Consider the following 16,522-nt stretch of genomic DNA (forward strand, 5'->3'; position numbering starts at 1 on the left):
AGGGTCTTGAAAAGGCCGCCCTTTTAGATTTGTGGAATTCCACCATTGAAGTGATATGCGTGTTTGGCGGTCTATCAACACTAGATCGAGAAGTTGACCCTGTGCCTGTGACCATTGCTGAGCAAAGGCACTGTTGTAAAGGCTGCATGTTTAATTTTGCTTGTGGGACAATGGTGATGCATGATGCCATCATGCCCAATAGTTTAATTACGAATTTGACAGTGTGCTGTTGACCTGGCTGAATTTGTGCCACTACATTGGGAAATGCTTGTATTCTTTGTGGACTTGGGCTTGCAAGTGCTGTTTGTGTATTTAGTGTGGCTCCTAAATACTGTTGAATTTGTGCAGGCTGTAGGTGGAATTTTTGGTAGTTTATGGAGAACCCTATGGTGTATAGGGTTTGTATTACATAATGTCTATGGTTTTGACACTGTGTATGACATTTGGATTTTATTAGCCAATCGTCGAGATATGGGAAGACATGAATGTCTTGTCTTCTTAGGTAGACAGCTACTACTACCAGGCATTTTGTGAATACTCTGGGAGCTGTTGTTATCCCGAAGGGTAACACTTTGAACTGGTAATGTTTTCCCTGAATTACAAACCTGAGGTATTTTCTGTGAGCTGGATGGATGCGTATGTGAAAATACGCATCCTTGAGGTCTAATGTTGTCATGAAATTTTGCTGCTGTAGCAGTGGGACCACATCCTGTAGTGTTACCATGTGAAAGTGTTCTGACAGGATGTAAAGACAGAGTTCTGGGATCTGATATTGGTCTCAAGGTTCCGTCTTTTTGAGGAATAAGGAAGTACAGTGAGTAAACCCCTGTTCCTATTTGATCTTGTGGCACAAGCTCTATCGCTTGTTTGAGTAATAGAGATCTTACTTCTTCTTGCAACATTGAGATCTGTTGGGTGGAGCAATTGTGTGGTTTTGGTGGAATATTTGGGGATATTGTGCCAATTCTATGCAATAGCCATTGCGGATAATAGATAATACCCAGTTGTCTGTTGTAATGAGTAGCAAATTGTTGTGGAACCTTTGCAGTCTTCCCCCCACAGGTGAGGTGTGAGTTGGGAAGAGATGGAGTAAGTCACTGTTTTGGCTCCTGTGAGGCTTGTTTGGTTGATTGATATTTTGCCCTGCCTCTGGGGTATTAGCCTCTGTAATTACCTTTAAACCCACCTCGTTGGTATTGAGGTTGGTAGGGTGACTTTGAGTGTGAGGTGGATGCCTCAGGTGTTTGTGTTCTAAATCCACCTCTGTATTGAGGTGTCCGAAAGGACCCCTTATATTGTGTCGTATACAAAGCACCCATGGCTTTGGCTGTGTCTGAGTCTTTTTTCATTTTCTCAATAGCCGTGTCTACTTCGGGGCCAAAAGCTGTTTTTGATTAAACGGCTTATTAAGGACTGCCTGTTGAATTTCAGGCTGAAACCCTGAAAAACTAAGCAATGCGTGTCTCCGTACAGTAACAGCAGTATTAATTGTTCTAGCTGCTGTGTTTGCAGAATCTAGGGCTGACCTGATTTGTGTTATTGGTAATAGCCTGCCTTTCCTCGACTATTTGTCGTGCCCTTTTTTGTTTGTCTTTGGAGAAATGTTGTATGATATCCTTCATCTCATCCCAGTGGGCCCTATCATATCTAGCCAATAGTGCCTGGGAGTTGGCTATCCTCCATTGGTTGGCTGCTTGCGATGCTACCCTTTTGCCCACAGCATCACATTTTCTGCTCTCCTTGTCTGGTGGGGGTGCATCCCCAGATGACTGGGAGTTGGCTCTCTTTCTTGCCGCGCTTACAACTACAGATGGTTTATACTTTTTCTCCACTCTGTAAGTAATTATACTGGCCTTGACTGGCTCTTGAAATATCGGGTGCATGCTGTAACATGCCTGGAATGATGGGTAGGGACTGATAGGTAGTGTGTGTAGAGGATAATGTGTTAAAAAGAAAATCATCCTCTAAGGGCTCATTGTGCATAGCTACTACTGCTAGGCATTTTGTAAATACTCTGGGAGCTGCTGTTATCCCGAAGGGTAACACTTTGAACTGGTAATGTTTTCTCTGAATTACAAACCTGAGATGTTTTTGGGAGCTGGATGGATGGGTATGTGAAAATATGCATCCTTGAGGTCTAATGTTGCCATTAAATCTTGCTGTTGTAGGGGCGTGGCTTCGGGCGTCAAGATGGCGGTCGCACTCCGAGTGCTCTGGACCCCTCCGTCATCCGCCCATAATTAACGCGGTCTGAAGGAGCAGAAAGACGCCGATTCAGACTCCCCTGTGACCCTGGGGTCGTCTGCGACGAGCAAGCGAAGATCCTGCACCCCGCGCGGCGATCCGGCCGATCCCGAGAAGGTGAAACAAAGATGGCGGCCGCTGCAAGAGGCGCCCGGCTGGGCTGAGGTCGGGACGATGGCCCCGCCGATAGCGACCGAGGGAGCGGCGGGAGGCCCTGGGGAGCCTAGGTCGTACCCCGGCCGCGGATCCCTGTGGCCGAGGGGCCGGTGAGACCCCGATTGGGGAAGAAAGCACCAGGTGAGCGGCGCTGCCCCTGCGTGCTGAAACGCGGTTGCAAGCCAGGAGGCCGAGACCCCCCCATCTGCCCTGCCAGACTGCGGGACTGAATTGAGGCGGCTGGGCGAAAAGAAGAAAAGAGGACCGCCGCCGCGGCTGGTGCCCTTTCCTCCCGCGGTCCCTTCTGGCAGGGAGCAAGGGCTGGAGCGGTGCAGGAGGTTGGGACCCGGCTGGGGGTCGGGTGGGGCCCCGGGGGGGCGAAGACAAGACTTGGAGACCTAAGAGGGAAGGAGGAGAGAGGGGGGGACGGCGATCGTGATACCCCCCTCTCCCATCTCTGCTACAACAAAGGGGAGACACAGTGGCCCAGTTCCGGCTCTCCCTCAGGCCTTCGCCCGGATGGGGTTCGATTTGGCCCGTGGCAGGAGCTAGGGGCAGGCCGGGAACCGAGAGGTGGAGGACAACATCCCGGGGCAGTCTGGAATTTTGGGCTCCAGGTCGTGCATGGTTTGTCCTGATCGGGGCGGCGCTGGAGATCGGGGGCCCACTTGAGGCGGAGCGGGACCTGCAGCTGAAGTACCGGAACCTGAGTGTGGGGGGACCTGGGCCTTGATCTTGAGCGAGTCCCTCCCACCTAAGCAGAGGGAGCGAGGAGGGGAGCTGGCGGAGGGGAACCAACGGCCTGGCCCCCCACGGTGCCGACAAATGATGCCTCCGCAGGGCCCAGGAGAGAATAAAAGAGATTAGAGGATGCCCCTGGGACAGTGACCTCCTGTCGTCCTTGCACGGAACGACACGGCGAAACCTTCCTTGGTCCAAGGCACTTGATAACACACTGAAGTCTCGGGCTTGAAAACGTAATAAAGAGGGCGTGACATACCTGGCCCCCATCCCAGGTGCCACGATGGGAAAAGATAAAGCGAACAAACAACCTCCGCACTCCCAGCAAAAATCGACCAGTTCACGACTAAGACGGGCCAACGGGGAGGGGAAGACACGGCTAGCGGGGGCCCGGCTCCGGACAGAGTGAGAGCCATTCTCCAAGCTATTCAATCATCGCAGACGGCCGTAGAGACTAAAATCGGAGAGGTGCGAGTGGACATGGGCCTCATCAGACAAGACCTTAGAAACGCAGTGAACCGAATTACTGAGGTGGAATCCCGAGTTTCTCAGAACGAAAGCGATTTGTCTGACCTCAAAACAAAAGTGGCCCAGCTGCAAACCCGAACCAGCGAGTTTCACCGCCGTGCAGAGGATGCGGAAAACCGGGCAAGGCGCAATAACTTGCGCTTCATAGGTTTCCCAGAGGGCATAGAGGATGACAAGGCCTCAGAGTTCCTAGAGAGGTGGATCAAAACTTGGATGCCGGACCAGTCCCTCTCGCCCTTGTTCGCAGTTGAACGAGCCCACAGGGCGCTCGCACCTCGCCCCCCTCCGGGCGGCCCGAAGCGCCCGATGATCGCACGATTTCTTAACTTTAAAGACAGAGACAATATCCTCAAGGAAGCGAGGCGGCTGGAAGATCTTCAATGGGAAAACCACAAAATCCTAATTTTTCCGGACTACACCAGAGAGGTCAAAACCCGCCGCAGGTCATACGAGCTTGTTAAACAAAAACTTAGGGCAATGCAACTCTCGTACATGCTCCTTTTCCCCGCACGCCTCAAAGTTCTCATGGCTGGGAAAGCATACTTTTTCGAATCACCAGAGGAGGCATGGGATTGGCTGACGGAGGAGTGCGTCGGAGCCCGAAGGGGTCCCCCAAACACCACTGGGAAAACCCCGCGTATCGAACCCTCCTCCTCGGAGGGGCCCCGGAGGAGCCGGCGGCACACCAGATCCCGGAGAGGCAGGCGGAAAGACCTGAACACTCCTACAGACAATGAGACGGCCCAGGGCTCTAACCCTCAGACCAAGATTACAACTGATGCCCTCCCGGGGCCTCGGACACCATCCCAGACTGCGGAGGACGGTCGCTTGAGTCAATCTCCTATACTCGGCTGACAGAATATGTGTGGCCCCTTCGCTGGACGTGGGGGGAGACTGGCCGCGCTTGGTTTGCTCGAGCAGGCCCCAGTGGGACTGCCGTTGATGGCACCGGAGACTTCCTAATGTATGGTGTCAGATGCTCAGTTTGTGACCGTTAATTGCAACTGATCCGAGTGAAAGGAGGGGTCCACCACTCCACCCCAATGACAGCTCTACTGGCTGTCTGGTTCTGGTTGGGTATTTGGGCCACAGATGCTTCCGGGGTGGGAGTATGGGGAGGGGGGGGGGGAAGGGGGAGGGGGGGGAGTTTGAATTCGGTTTAAAGGGCGACAAGTTAGTTAGCCTGGTTTGTAATTTTAAGGCTTCGCTGACACGTTTGAAATGGTCATCCCTGGGCTCGCACCCGCACACTCAATCTTGTATAACACCTGCACATCTCACGCTTGGCCCTCAATGACCCAGGTCCTCTCCTGGAATGTAAACGGCCTATTAGACAAGATCAAAAGGTCAGCAGTATTTAACACTCTCCGTAGATACTCCCCCTCAGTGGTCCTCCTGCAGGAGACCCACCTCCTTGGGTCCAGGTGCCCTATGCTTGCGCGAGGAGGATACTATAGAGTATACCATGCGGGATTCTCCACAGGCTCTAGAGGAGTGGCTATCCTGCTCCATCGATCTCTACCCATGGCGATCTCAGCTACGCAGTCCGACCCACAGGGTAGATTTGTAGTAGTCACAGGGACTCTTCAGGGGCACCCGTTAAACCTTGTATGCGCCTATGCTCCTCCAGCAGGTCTTGACGCTTTCCTACTTTCGCTCCACCAAGTGACCTCAGGACTTCAAGGGACCACCCTACTGGGAGGCGACTTCAACGCAGTTCTTGACCCAACTCTGGACGTATCTGGGGGGATCACCACTAGTAGATCCAAGCGGGCTTCAGCCCTAAGCGACTGGGCGGAGAGCCTCGGTTTGTGCGAGGTGTGGCGCACCTGGCACCCCAGAGAGCGCCAGTACACGCATACATCGGCTTCCCACCAGACGCAATCCAGAATAGACCTTGTGTTTATGCCCGCCTTGGACTTCTTAAACGTTGCGGGGCGGAGATTCTCCCTCGGGGGGTCTCTGACCATGCGCCAATACGTATCCGAATGGGCGGAACAGACCCCACCAGACGGCCTATGTGGCGCCTGAACGCTTGGCACCTACAGGACAAAGATTACACGCAGGAGATTAGGAGGCATCTTGGTCAATATTTTGAGTTAAACGAAGGCTCGGTTCGGTCCCCAGGAATAATATGGGCAGCTTGTAAAGCCACTATTAGAGGGCACGCCAAAAGCATCCTTCGGTCCCGTGAATGAGACCAAAATTCCCAGATCTCTGAGCTGGAGAACAAGGCCCTAAGACTGGAACGCCAACATGTAAACTTGGCATCGGCCTCTACTATGAGGCAACTGACTAGGGTGAGAGAGGATATCAAACACAATGCTGGAGTCGGCCAAACACATGTGGAGAGCCTCAGCAGCCCGATTCTATGGATGGGGGGATAAAAACAGGAAGCTGCTGCACTGGCTGGCCACCCGCCCCATGGCCAACAGAATTATACCTGAGATCTTAGAGCACTCAGGCTCCCTTGTCAAAACATCTGTTGAAATTGCACATAGTTTCGCCTCCTACTATACTCGTCTATATGCCAAGCATCCACGCCCTGCCATTGAGAGAGACCTCCCCCCCCCCCCCCCTTACTAAACGACATTACCCTTCCTGGGGTGTCCCCGGAGGCGAGAGACAGACTGGAGGAGGCCATTAGCCTCGCAGAGATCTGCAGTGCAATATCTAGCCTGGCATCAGGCAAAACCCCAGGCCCTGACGGCTTCCCAGCGGAATTATATAGTAAATGCAGCGATATTCTGGGTCCCCACCTGCTTAACATGTACGATGAAGCAGAAAACCAAGGCCGCTTCCCTACTGAGATTGACCAAGCGACTATTGTGGTGATCCCCAAAACTCAACCCCCATCACGACACTGTTCAGCGTACCGGCCCATCTCGCTCCTAAATGTTGAAATCAAGGTGCTCTCCTCGATCCTTGCCTACAGACTGAAGCAGGTAATGCCCACACTGGTACACCCTGACCAGTGTGGTTTCATGCCTACCCGTAGCACTAGACACTGCATCAGACGGTTACATCTGGCCCTGGCGCACCACAAAACTCTATCACACACGCACTTGGCATTACTTTTACTTGATTTTGAAAAGGCCTTTGACACGGTAGATTGGTCTTACCTCGAACACGTCCTACATAAAAACGGGCTCAGACCTAAATTTCGAGGACTAGTGAAACTCCTGTACTCTAACCCGACTGCCCGAATCAGGGTGAACGGAGTAGTCTCCGACCCATTCCCCATTGGCCGTGGAACTCGACAGGGATGCCCGCTATCCCCCCTACTCTTTGCGCTAGTAATAGAACCCTTGGCGATATTACTGAGAAGTGATCCACTGATTGAGGGCTGGCGCTGGCCCTCCGGTTCGGAGGACCAAGTGGCATTGTACGCAGACGATGTGTTCCTGTATATCTCTAACCCATCCAAAAGCGGCCCACGCGTCCTAGAGATCCTGAGACTTTTCGCGGAAGCCTCGGGACTGATCATGAACCCAGTCAAGTCCTTACTAATTCCCCTACATCGCTCTTGCGACTGTATAGATTGGCAACGAAACATCCCAGTACGGAAAAACAGCTTCAAATACCTAGGAATACATATTTCGCTTCTTCCTGAGTTAGCGTGGGAACTTAATATCACGCCACTAACAAAGAAAATCAAGTCCGATCTCCTGCGCTGGAGAGCCCTCCCCCTAATCTACTTGGCAGAATAGCGCTGTACAAGATGATGATCCTTCCCAGGCTCCTATACCTCCTGCAGAACTTTCCACTTCCCGTCCCCATGAGATGGTTCAGAGAGATGGACTCCTTAGCGTGCCAATTCATATGGAGCGGCACTCGCACACGACTGTCGCTCAAAACATGCCAGAGGGACATATACGAGGGTGGCTTGGGCATGTCTAAAATCCAATACTACTATCTAGCGATGCACGCACTCATAATCAATGATTGGGTGGGAGGTGGGTGGACAGACCCCGCATACCAACTAGAACTACAGACAATGGGCTACCCACGGATCTTTGGCGCACTATACTGGAACCCGATCCCCCGAGAGATCCCAGACGTGACCAAAGTGGTACTACAGGGATGGCGGACGGCCCAGAAAGTGACAGGGTGGTGGAGACGTCTTACCCAACAGACCCCGCTATGGCATGGGAGGCAGCTCTGGGTGATATCTGGGGAGGGTCACACATACAGTCTTTTCAAGACCTCCAGATACAGTACTCTTTAAACAAGACACAGTTCCACCGATATCTTCAGTTACGCCATGCCCTACTAGTTCATATACAGGCAGGGGACACCATACCTGAGCAAAGCCCCATGGAAGCCAAGGCATTGATGGGAGACCAGGGCAGGGGAGGGGTTTCCCAGATATATTGCACCCTAATCACCACTGCTGGGGGCCCCCTGAGAGAGCTTCGCCAAAGGTGGGAGAATTGGGTGGGACCCATGGAGGAAATGGACTGGACAGAAGCACTGATGGCCCCACGCTCCCTTACAATGGCCACGCGCCTCCGATTAATACAAACCTATTTTCTTCATACCGCATATCTCACGCCCGCCAAATTACACAAAGCGGGCCTCCGCCCCTCGGCGGAATGCCCCCGCTGCAGGAGTCACACAGCTGATTTCTTCCACATGATATGCCCGACCATGGCGGCTTATTAGGAAGCGGTGGTACAAGAGATCTCTGGGGTCTTACAAGAAGAGGTAAAGAGGTTGCCGTTGCCCCTCCTTCTGGGGGTCATGGGAGACACAGGGCTGCGAAGAGCAGAGCGGTCCTTCTTAGGGGTTGCATGCCTAGTGGCCAAGAGGGATATAATGGCAGAGTGGAAGGCCAGGATTGCACAGACACTGACTAAGTGGAGACGGGGGGTGGATTGGTGTGCGCAGCGAGAGAGACTTGTATATGAGGCCAGAGGTTGCTTACATAAGCATAATAAGATATGGGGGAAGTGGGAGGGCATGGCGGGCTTCTAAGTTCTAGATTGTGTATAATGTTTATTAACAATGTGTAGCGGGGGCTTAGGGTTTGACCATCATTGTTTAATGCCCGTTGGCATCATGTTGAAATGTATACATCATTGTTTCATGCAAAATCAATAAAATCTCTTTATCAAAAAAAAAATCTTGCTGTTGTAGCAGTGGGACTACATCCTGTAGTGTTACCATGTGAAAGTGTTCTGACAGGATGTAAAGATTGAGAGTTCTGATATCTAATATTGGTCTCAAGGTTCAGTCTTTTTTGGGAATAATGAAGTACAGAGTGTAAACCCCTGTTCCTATCTGATCTTGAGGTACAAGCTCTATGGCTTGTTTGAGTAATAGTGATTTTAGTTCTTCTTGCAACATTGAGATATGTTGGGAGGAGAGTTTGTGTGGTTTTGGAGGTATATTTGGGGGAATTTGTGGCAATTCTATGCAACAACCATTGCAGATAATAGACAATACCCAGTTGTCTGTTGTAATGGGTAGCCAATTGTTGTGGAACCTTTGCAGTCATCCCCCAACAGGTGAGGTGTGAGTTGGGAAGAGATGGAGAAAGTCACTGTTTTGGCTGTGAGGCTTGTTTTGTTGGCTGATATTTTCCCCTGCCTCCAGGGAATTGGTCTCTGTAATTTCCTCTAAAACCCACCTCGTTGGTCTTGAGGCTGGTAGGTTGAGTTCGATTGTGAGGTGGATGCCTCAGGTGTTTGCGCTCTAAAACCACCTCTATATTAAGGTTTCCGAAAGGATCCTCTGTATTATGTGCGATACAGAGCACCCATGGGTTTAGCTGTGTCTGAGTCTTTTTTCATCTTTTCAATAGCCGTATCAACTTCAGGGCCAAAAAGCTTGTTTTCATTGAACGGCATATTAAGGACAGCCTGTTGAATTTCATTCAGGCTTAAACCCTGACGACCGAAGCCATGCGTGTCTCCGAATAGTAACAGCAGTATTAATTGTCCTAGCTGCTGTCTCTGCTGAATCTAGGGCTGATCTAATTTGATTATTAGTAATAGCCTGCCCTTCCTCGACTATTTGTTGTGCCCTTTTTTGTTGGTCTTTGGGGAGATGTTGGATATCATCTTTCATCTTGTTCCAGTGGGCTCTATCATACCTAGCCAATAGTGCTTGGGAGTTGGCTATCCTCCATTGTTTGGCATCAGCAGCATCAAATTTCCTGCTTTGTCCGGTGGTGGTGCATCACCAGATGACTGGGAGGTGGCCCTCTTCCTAGCCGCACTTCCTTGACTGGCTCTTGAAATATCTGATGTGCGTGCTTTAGCATGCCTGGAAGCATGGGAAGGGACTGGCAGGTAGTGTGTGTGCAGGATCATGTGTTGAAGAGAAAATCATCCTCGAAGGGCTCGGTGTGCATGGCGACATTGTGGTATGATGCCAACCTAGCCAGAACCTGAGTGTATCCAGTGCTATCTTCCGATGGTGATGGTTTGGAAGGATAGCAGTCTGAGCTGTTATCCGGAATGGGATCTGGATCATAGAGATCCCATGGATCCACATTATCTTGTTGTGAATCTAAAGAATGTACAGGAGACTGTGCAGGTGTAGGAGTAGTAGGTGGAGAGACAAGCAGGTGAGGAGAATGAGGAGGAGACAGAGGAGGTGAAAATTGTGGAGGTGGAGATCTTTGTTTAGGCCTTGGCACTTTAGCCGGTGGCTGAGCAGTGTCCAATTGTTCCTGAAAGCCCAGCTTCCTCTTAGGCTTCAGAGGAGGTGCAGTTATGATCTTGCCAGTGTCCTTGTGAATGTGAATTCTGGCTTGCCTTTCATCAATGTCCTCCATTTGTGTGTGTTCCTCTGAAAATGTATGGCCTTCTTTAAGTACTTTTGAAAGTTCATGCTCCTCTGTGTAACTTGGTCTTTTCGGCTCCGAATCCGGTTTTCTCTGGATCGAAAGGCCAGCAGTGGATGTTGGCCTCGGCTCCGAAAGCAGTTTGAAGCTTGGACTCCAAGAGTTGGTGTTTGCCTGTTTCGGTGCCAGTGCTTCGGCTCGAGTCCGAAGGCTTCGATGGTGTGGCCTTTTTCGGTGCAGAAGTTGTTACTTAGTCACCGAAGGTCTTTTGGCAGGTTGAGCCATGGCCTTCCGGCAGTGGCGTTCGAGGCCTTATGTTTGGGCTTGGCTGGGACAGGGGCAGGCGTACTCACGTGCTGTCCTGCCATGACCGGTCTGTCCTCCTCGGACTCCTGCTCGGAATCGGACCCTCTGACGGAGACTGCATTGTGCATTATCTCCTCTTCCACTACGTCGAGACATTCGGTGCTTTTTGACGCCATTTCCAACCTTCGTGCTCTTCTGTCTTGGAGAGTCTTCTTCGAACGGAAGGATCTGCAGGCCTCACAACTATCCTCTCGATGGTCTGGATAGACACAGAGATTAGAGACGAGATGTTCGTCTGTATATGGAAATTTGGCGTGGCACTGAGGACAAAAGCCAAATGGGGTCCGGTCCATGGGGCTTCCATGCGGTTGGCCGACCAGGCCCAAGTTGGGCGCAGGTGCCCCGAAGGGTGAGTAAAGATGTTAGATCCGACGGTACCGAAGTGTCGATGAGAGATGATACGCGATCAAAACAATACCGACTCGAATTAGAGAGTTTTAGTACTTTTCCGACTCGAACTACCGAAGCGAAAAGAAACATGTCCGAACCCGATGGCGGAAAGAAAACAATCTAGCATGGAGTCGATGCCCATGCGCAGTGGAGCCGAGGAGTCGTCTTCACTATCTCGTGACTCAAAAACACTTCTTCGAAGAAAAACAACTTGTAACACTCCGAGCCCAACACTAGATGGCAGAATATGCACATCATATGTATCTGCAGCTACACATGCCATCAAACACATATATATATATATATATATATATATATATGTATATATATATATATATATATATATATATATATATACACATACATATACATACATATATCTCTGAAAAAGCCTCACAGACCTGCCAAAAGATAAAGAGAAAACAAGCTAATTCGGTGCTCCACCCCTATTGTCTTGGAAACACCTTAAAGCTGAGTGAGCCTGAACACCAAATAAATTGCCACCATCAAATGTAATGTGAATGAACGTAGATTGGACTGGCTCAGTAAACCCTGAGGTACATACCCAGGCATGGTGAAGTACCGCAGTTGAGGAAGCCATAGGTCAACCCACAGAGTCAGTGGAATTAATGCCACAGCAAATTATTAATTTATCTGCTTGCTGTCCGTCCTGAACCATAGAAGTAAAAGTACTCGTAATGTCTTCTGGAAGCAAAGGTAAAATGTTCGCTAACGAATCCCATAAAGAATGAGAGAAATGTTCAAGAATACAAGATGTGTTCACAGAGCGTAGAGCAGAACTTGTGGAGGAAATATATACCAACCACATACGTCTAGATTCCTGAACACTATCAGGTGGAACATGCAGAAGAGACTCAATATCAGGGAAAGCTAATGCGGGCTGTGCCACCATACTTCGATGTGTGGGATATCTTATTAGACAGGGTGGCAGCTGGGGCAGTTCAGTGCCTATGGGATATAGTCTGGTCAACAGGGGCCCCAGTATCAGGCTTAGCCCAAGCTCCCAACAAGACACCATGTAGTGCTTTGCTGCAAGGAAGTACTGGTTTAACACCTGTATGGCTGATGTAGGACATCAATTAGGGGATCGGACACTAATTCCACTGAAGAAAGAGCCAGATCCAACACTTCTGCAACCCTTTTTAGCATGTCTACAAAGGAGAAGCTTGCCTCTGTAGCAAGTCCAGGGGGGTGAAAGAAGTCCTGAGGCTGGAGGAAAATCCAAGCAACTTGTTGTAGCTAGGTCAGTTAACCAGCTGTCGTCTCTATGAGGTTCCAACTCCTCTACCGCCTGTCCATCATCTCCCTCAGTAGAGCCAACATGAGTGAATTTGTGTACAGAAAGAGCAGGGATGACAGGCATGACTGGTGCCATTCCCGACATGATGGAATAGATGTCGAGGTTTTGCCTTCTCAGCGTCAAACTTCAGAAGGAGAGAGGGATTCCCAAGCACCGATGCACAGATATACTATGAAAGAGGTTTCTTGATCCAGGATTGTGTCTGGGTAAGGAATCTTCAGCTAGCTGTCTTTATCGCATATCGTCCCAAGCCTGACCATGAAAACATTGGACTCCCTTTCTTTTTTGGCATTTGCCGTGCATGCCATAGTACAACTTGCATAACTTCCTGTGATGCTCTGACACCAGGCACTATAGACCTATGTCCTGAAGGTCTGTGATGAACATTTGCCAACACAGTGCCCTAAAGACTTTAAACACAGTGTTTGGGGGAAGAGACATTTCAGTACCTCTGCCAAAATAATATCTAGGATGAAAATCTGAAGAGTGAGCTCCGGATCTGCGTCAAATGCTCAAACAAATGGAACTGATGTCAGCATGCCAAGATGGGTGATTTAGGGCTCTAGTGAGGTCACTGTAGCATGGTTTCTGGCACAGACTCCAAGCCAGTACACGGTACTGTTTTGGAAGAGTGACTGATAACATTTCGGGTTCCCATCTAACATCGGGGGGAAATGGTGAGGAATCAGGAAGTAGAAGCAGCCACCATCATTGGCCAATTGGCATTTATCTTATCCTTAATTTATCATTCATACATTATTACTATAATATACATACATTACGGTAGGACAGAAGCTTTGACAGTTTCTAAGGCTTGAATAAAGTCCATCACACATTACCAAAGACAAAATAAGATAGTGGCAAACTGGGCAAAGCATTTCAAGTTGAATAGCAGAAAACCCTCCTCAAAAAGTAAAATGCAACATTCACAATAGTCTTATTCTACCTGCAGAGTATTAAAGCTGTAGAGTCTTAAAATCTTTGAAATGTAATAACAAGTGTTAGCATATGCTTTACCAACTTCTGTACCAGAATTTAAATATAAAGTTTATTATCAAAGAAATGAATAAGTAAGTGATGAAGGCTACGTTATCTTGGTTTTCTATTGTATGCAACCTTAACGGACATTTTCGTAAGTAATATTAAAGAACTGAGCACTCAAGAGAGCATATATACAAAGCTGTTGTAAACCTACTTAATGTCTGGAAAAGCTACAATGTGCACAGTACATGACTCAAAGTTGGGATCACCACATGCCAACGTCAACCCCATCTGTGGCCAGCACCAGGACGCCTGGTCCACTTCCCACCCACCTCACCTTCCATCATTACTCCACTGTGAACCTCTGCGCACTGACCTCTGGTTGCAGCTCCCAGCACTGCTGCCATGTCTCGTCGACCAAGCATTCTTCAACGTCATCTGCTATTTAACATGCACACTCCCATACCCACCCGACTCCTTCCATGCACCTCACACCCCGAACACACACACATCCCACTTCCCCCAACCACATCTCAACCCCTTCCTCTCCTGCACGCTGAACACTCACTTCCTTATTAAACACCATCAAAATTTGGGATCTGCTACACACTGCTCACAAGACCTGCTCTTCCTGATCGAAGCCTGACTCCCAAGTCATCGCCATGGCAATTCCCCCCTCCCTCAAAAATACAAGATCACAAAACAGGACAAACAGACCTGGAGATGGAATCACTTTTAAAGAATCCATTCAATGACCCACGTCCTTAGAAAGCACCACCAGGAACATGGAGCACTTGACCTTCAAACTCATGACCTAATAGTACCCTTGTCTAACCTCCTCCTGGACCACGCACAAACTTCAGCAGCACCGTTAAGGACTTAGTCACCCTCCTGATCCTTGATTCCACAAACTTCATCCTCGTTGATTACCTCAACTACCACTTGGAAAGCCACACCGATCCCAACACAACCAACCTTGGACCACATACATACCGGCAGACATCTACTGGACCCCTATTTACAAGCTTCATCAACATCATAGTAGACGAGCGCATACCGATCACCTGGTCAGACCACACCCTCATCAACTTCAGCATACCCATCCTACACTACCACAGAAACACTATCATCAAATCTACATGTCAGTACAGGAGCAGGATCTCAGACATATTCTGGTCTTCCAAAGTCTAACATCACTCGCCTTGACACAATAACCTCCTTCCCAAATCAAACTTCAACAGCTGAATCATCGCCTGCACTGGTACTACAAGCAAGCTGGTACACACAGACTAGCTCAGGTTCCCGAAATTTCACTGCAAGCAACATGAATGGAGATTTAAAAAACAAAAAAAAGGCAGAATGACACCAAGAAAAGCACCTACATATCTGCTGCCAGACGGTACCATCAGCAAATCAGATCCACCAAACGCTCCAGGCTCACAGACTGCATCAAACAGCTGCAACAGCACCAAGGAAATTTCTGCCATAGTGAAATACTTCACCTCTGTAGCAGCAAGCACCACCAGCGTAGCCCCTCTCAGGACCTCTGCACCCAGCTGTCCCAATACATCTGAAACAAAATCACCAGCATCTGTGAAAACTTTGAGCTTTAACTGGATCCTACCAACCTCGCAGCCGTCCTGCCCATCTCTACTAACAGCCAGAGGACCACCCTGACCACCTGGGTTACCATCCAAACTTAAGAAATTGCAACAATGCAGTCCATACGCTGTGAAGCGCCCTCTGACATCTATTGTCACCACATGTTCATCAAAGGACTGGACCTCATTAGAACAACTCTCATCCCCATCCTGAATAAATCAGTCAACACAGCCACTTGCCAGGATGCTGGAAATACATCAAAATATACCTCTTTCTCAAGAAACTCTCTGCTGACTCGAAGATCTTAGCCAAATACAGGCCTATCTCCCAGCTACCCTACCTGGCAAAAGTAAAAGAAAAGATGGCAGTCACCTTGTCAACCATTCCACTGACAACTATATCCAGGACATCACTCAATCCGGATTCAATCTCAACCACAGTACAGAGACCACACTGCCAACATGGATGACACCCAGATGACCATGGACAGAGGTGACACGTGGGCCTCATCCTACTAGATTTTTCCAAGGCCATCAACACCGTCTCCCACTCCATCCTTATCCAACAACTGTATGAAATCAGCATTGAAAGATCGCGCACCTCACTAGATTTGCTACTTCCTAATAGGCTGAACAGAGTCAGTCAGGCTGGCCCTGTTCACCTCAGACTCAGTCAATGTAATCTGTGAAGCTCCACAAGGATTCTCACTCAGCCCCACTCTGTTCAAAGATTACACTACCCACTCACCAGCACATTTCGTGCCCACAAAAGCAACATATCCTATGCTGATGACACCAGTTCATACTCTCTCTCAGATAAGATACCAAACACATTGATTCATTTCTCCACCTAGAAGACTGATGTCACCAGATGGATGAAAACTAACTGCCTCAGGCTCAACACATACAAGACGGAAGTAGTAATCTTTAGCAAAAACTCCTCACTTTGGGACTCCATTTGGTGGCCTGAACTCAGACCCACACCTTTTCCGGAAACCCATGCAAAGAACCTCAGAATAGTAATTGACAACCAACTCACCATGAAGCCAAGTGAATGCAGCCTCTGTCTCCTGCTTTCATATGCTCAAGAAGTTCTTCAAATGGCATCCTACCAATACTCGCAGAACCATCACCCAAGCCCTCATCACCAACAAGCTGGTCTATGGCACCACACTCCATGATGGAATCAACACTCAACTAACCAAAAGGTTCCAAACCATACAAATCGCACAGCTCATCCTCAACCTCCCACCTCAAAGACCTCCTCTGGCTCTCAATCAACAAATGAGCACGCTTCAAACTCCACATGCACACATTCAAAACCTTACACAACATTGGTCCTACATCCCTCAACCACAAACTTTGACAACCAGAATAACACCTCTGTTCAGTCGTTATCTT

General features: G+C 49.2%; 1 protein-coding gene across 8 annotated transcripts in view; it reads right to left on the bottom strand.

The window, feature by feature from the left end:
• Nucleotides 1–16,522, bottom strand: part of CHD9 (chromodomain helicase DNA binding protein 9) — a 1,629,153-nt gene that overhangs the window by 1,324,625 nt on the left and 288,006 nt on the right. The window lies entirely within an intron of this gene.

This window comes from Pleurodeles waltl, chromosome 12 (genome assembly GCF_031143425.1).
Source record: "Pleurodeles waltl isolate 20211129_DDA chromosome 12, aPleWal1.hap1.20221129, whole genome shotgun sequence".
In the NCBI taxonomy this organism is placed as follows: Eukaryota; Metazoa; Chordata; class Amphibia; order Caudata; family Salamandridae; genus Pleurodeles; species Pleurodeles waltl.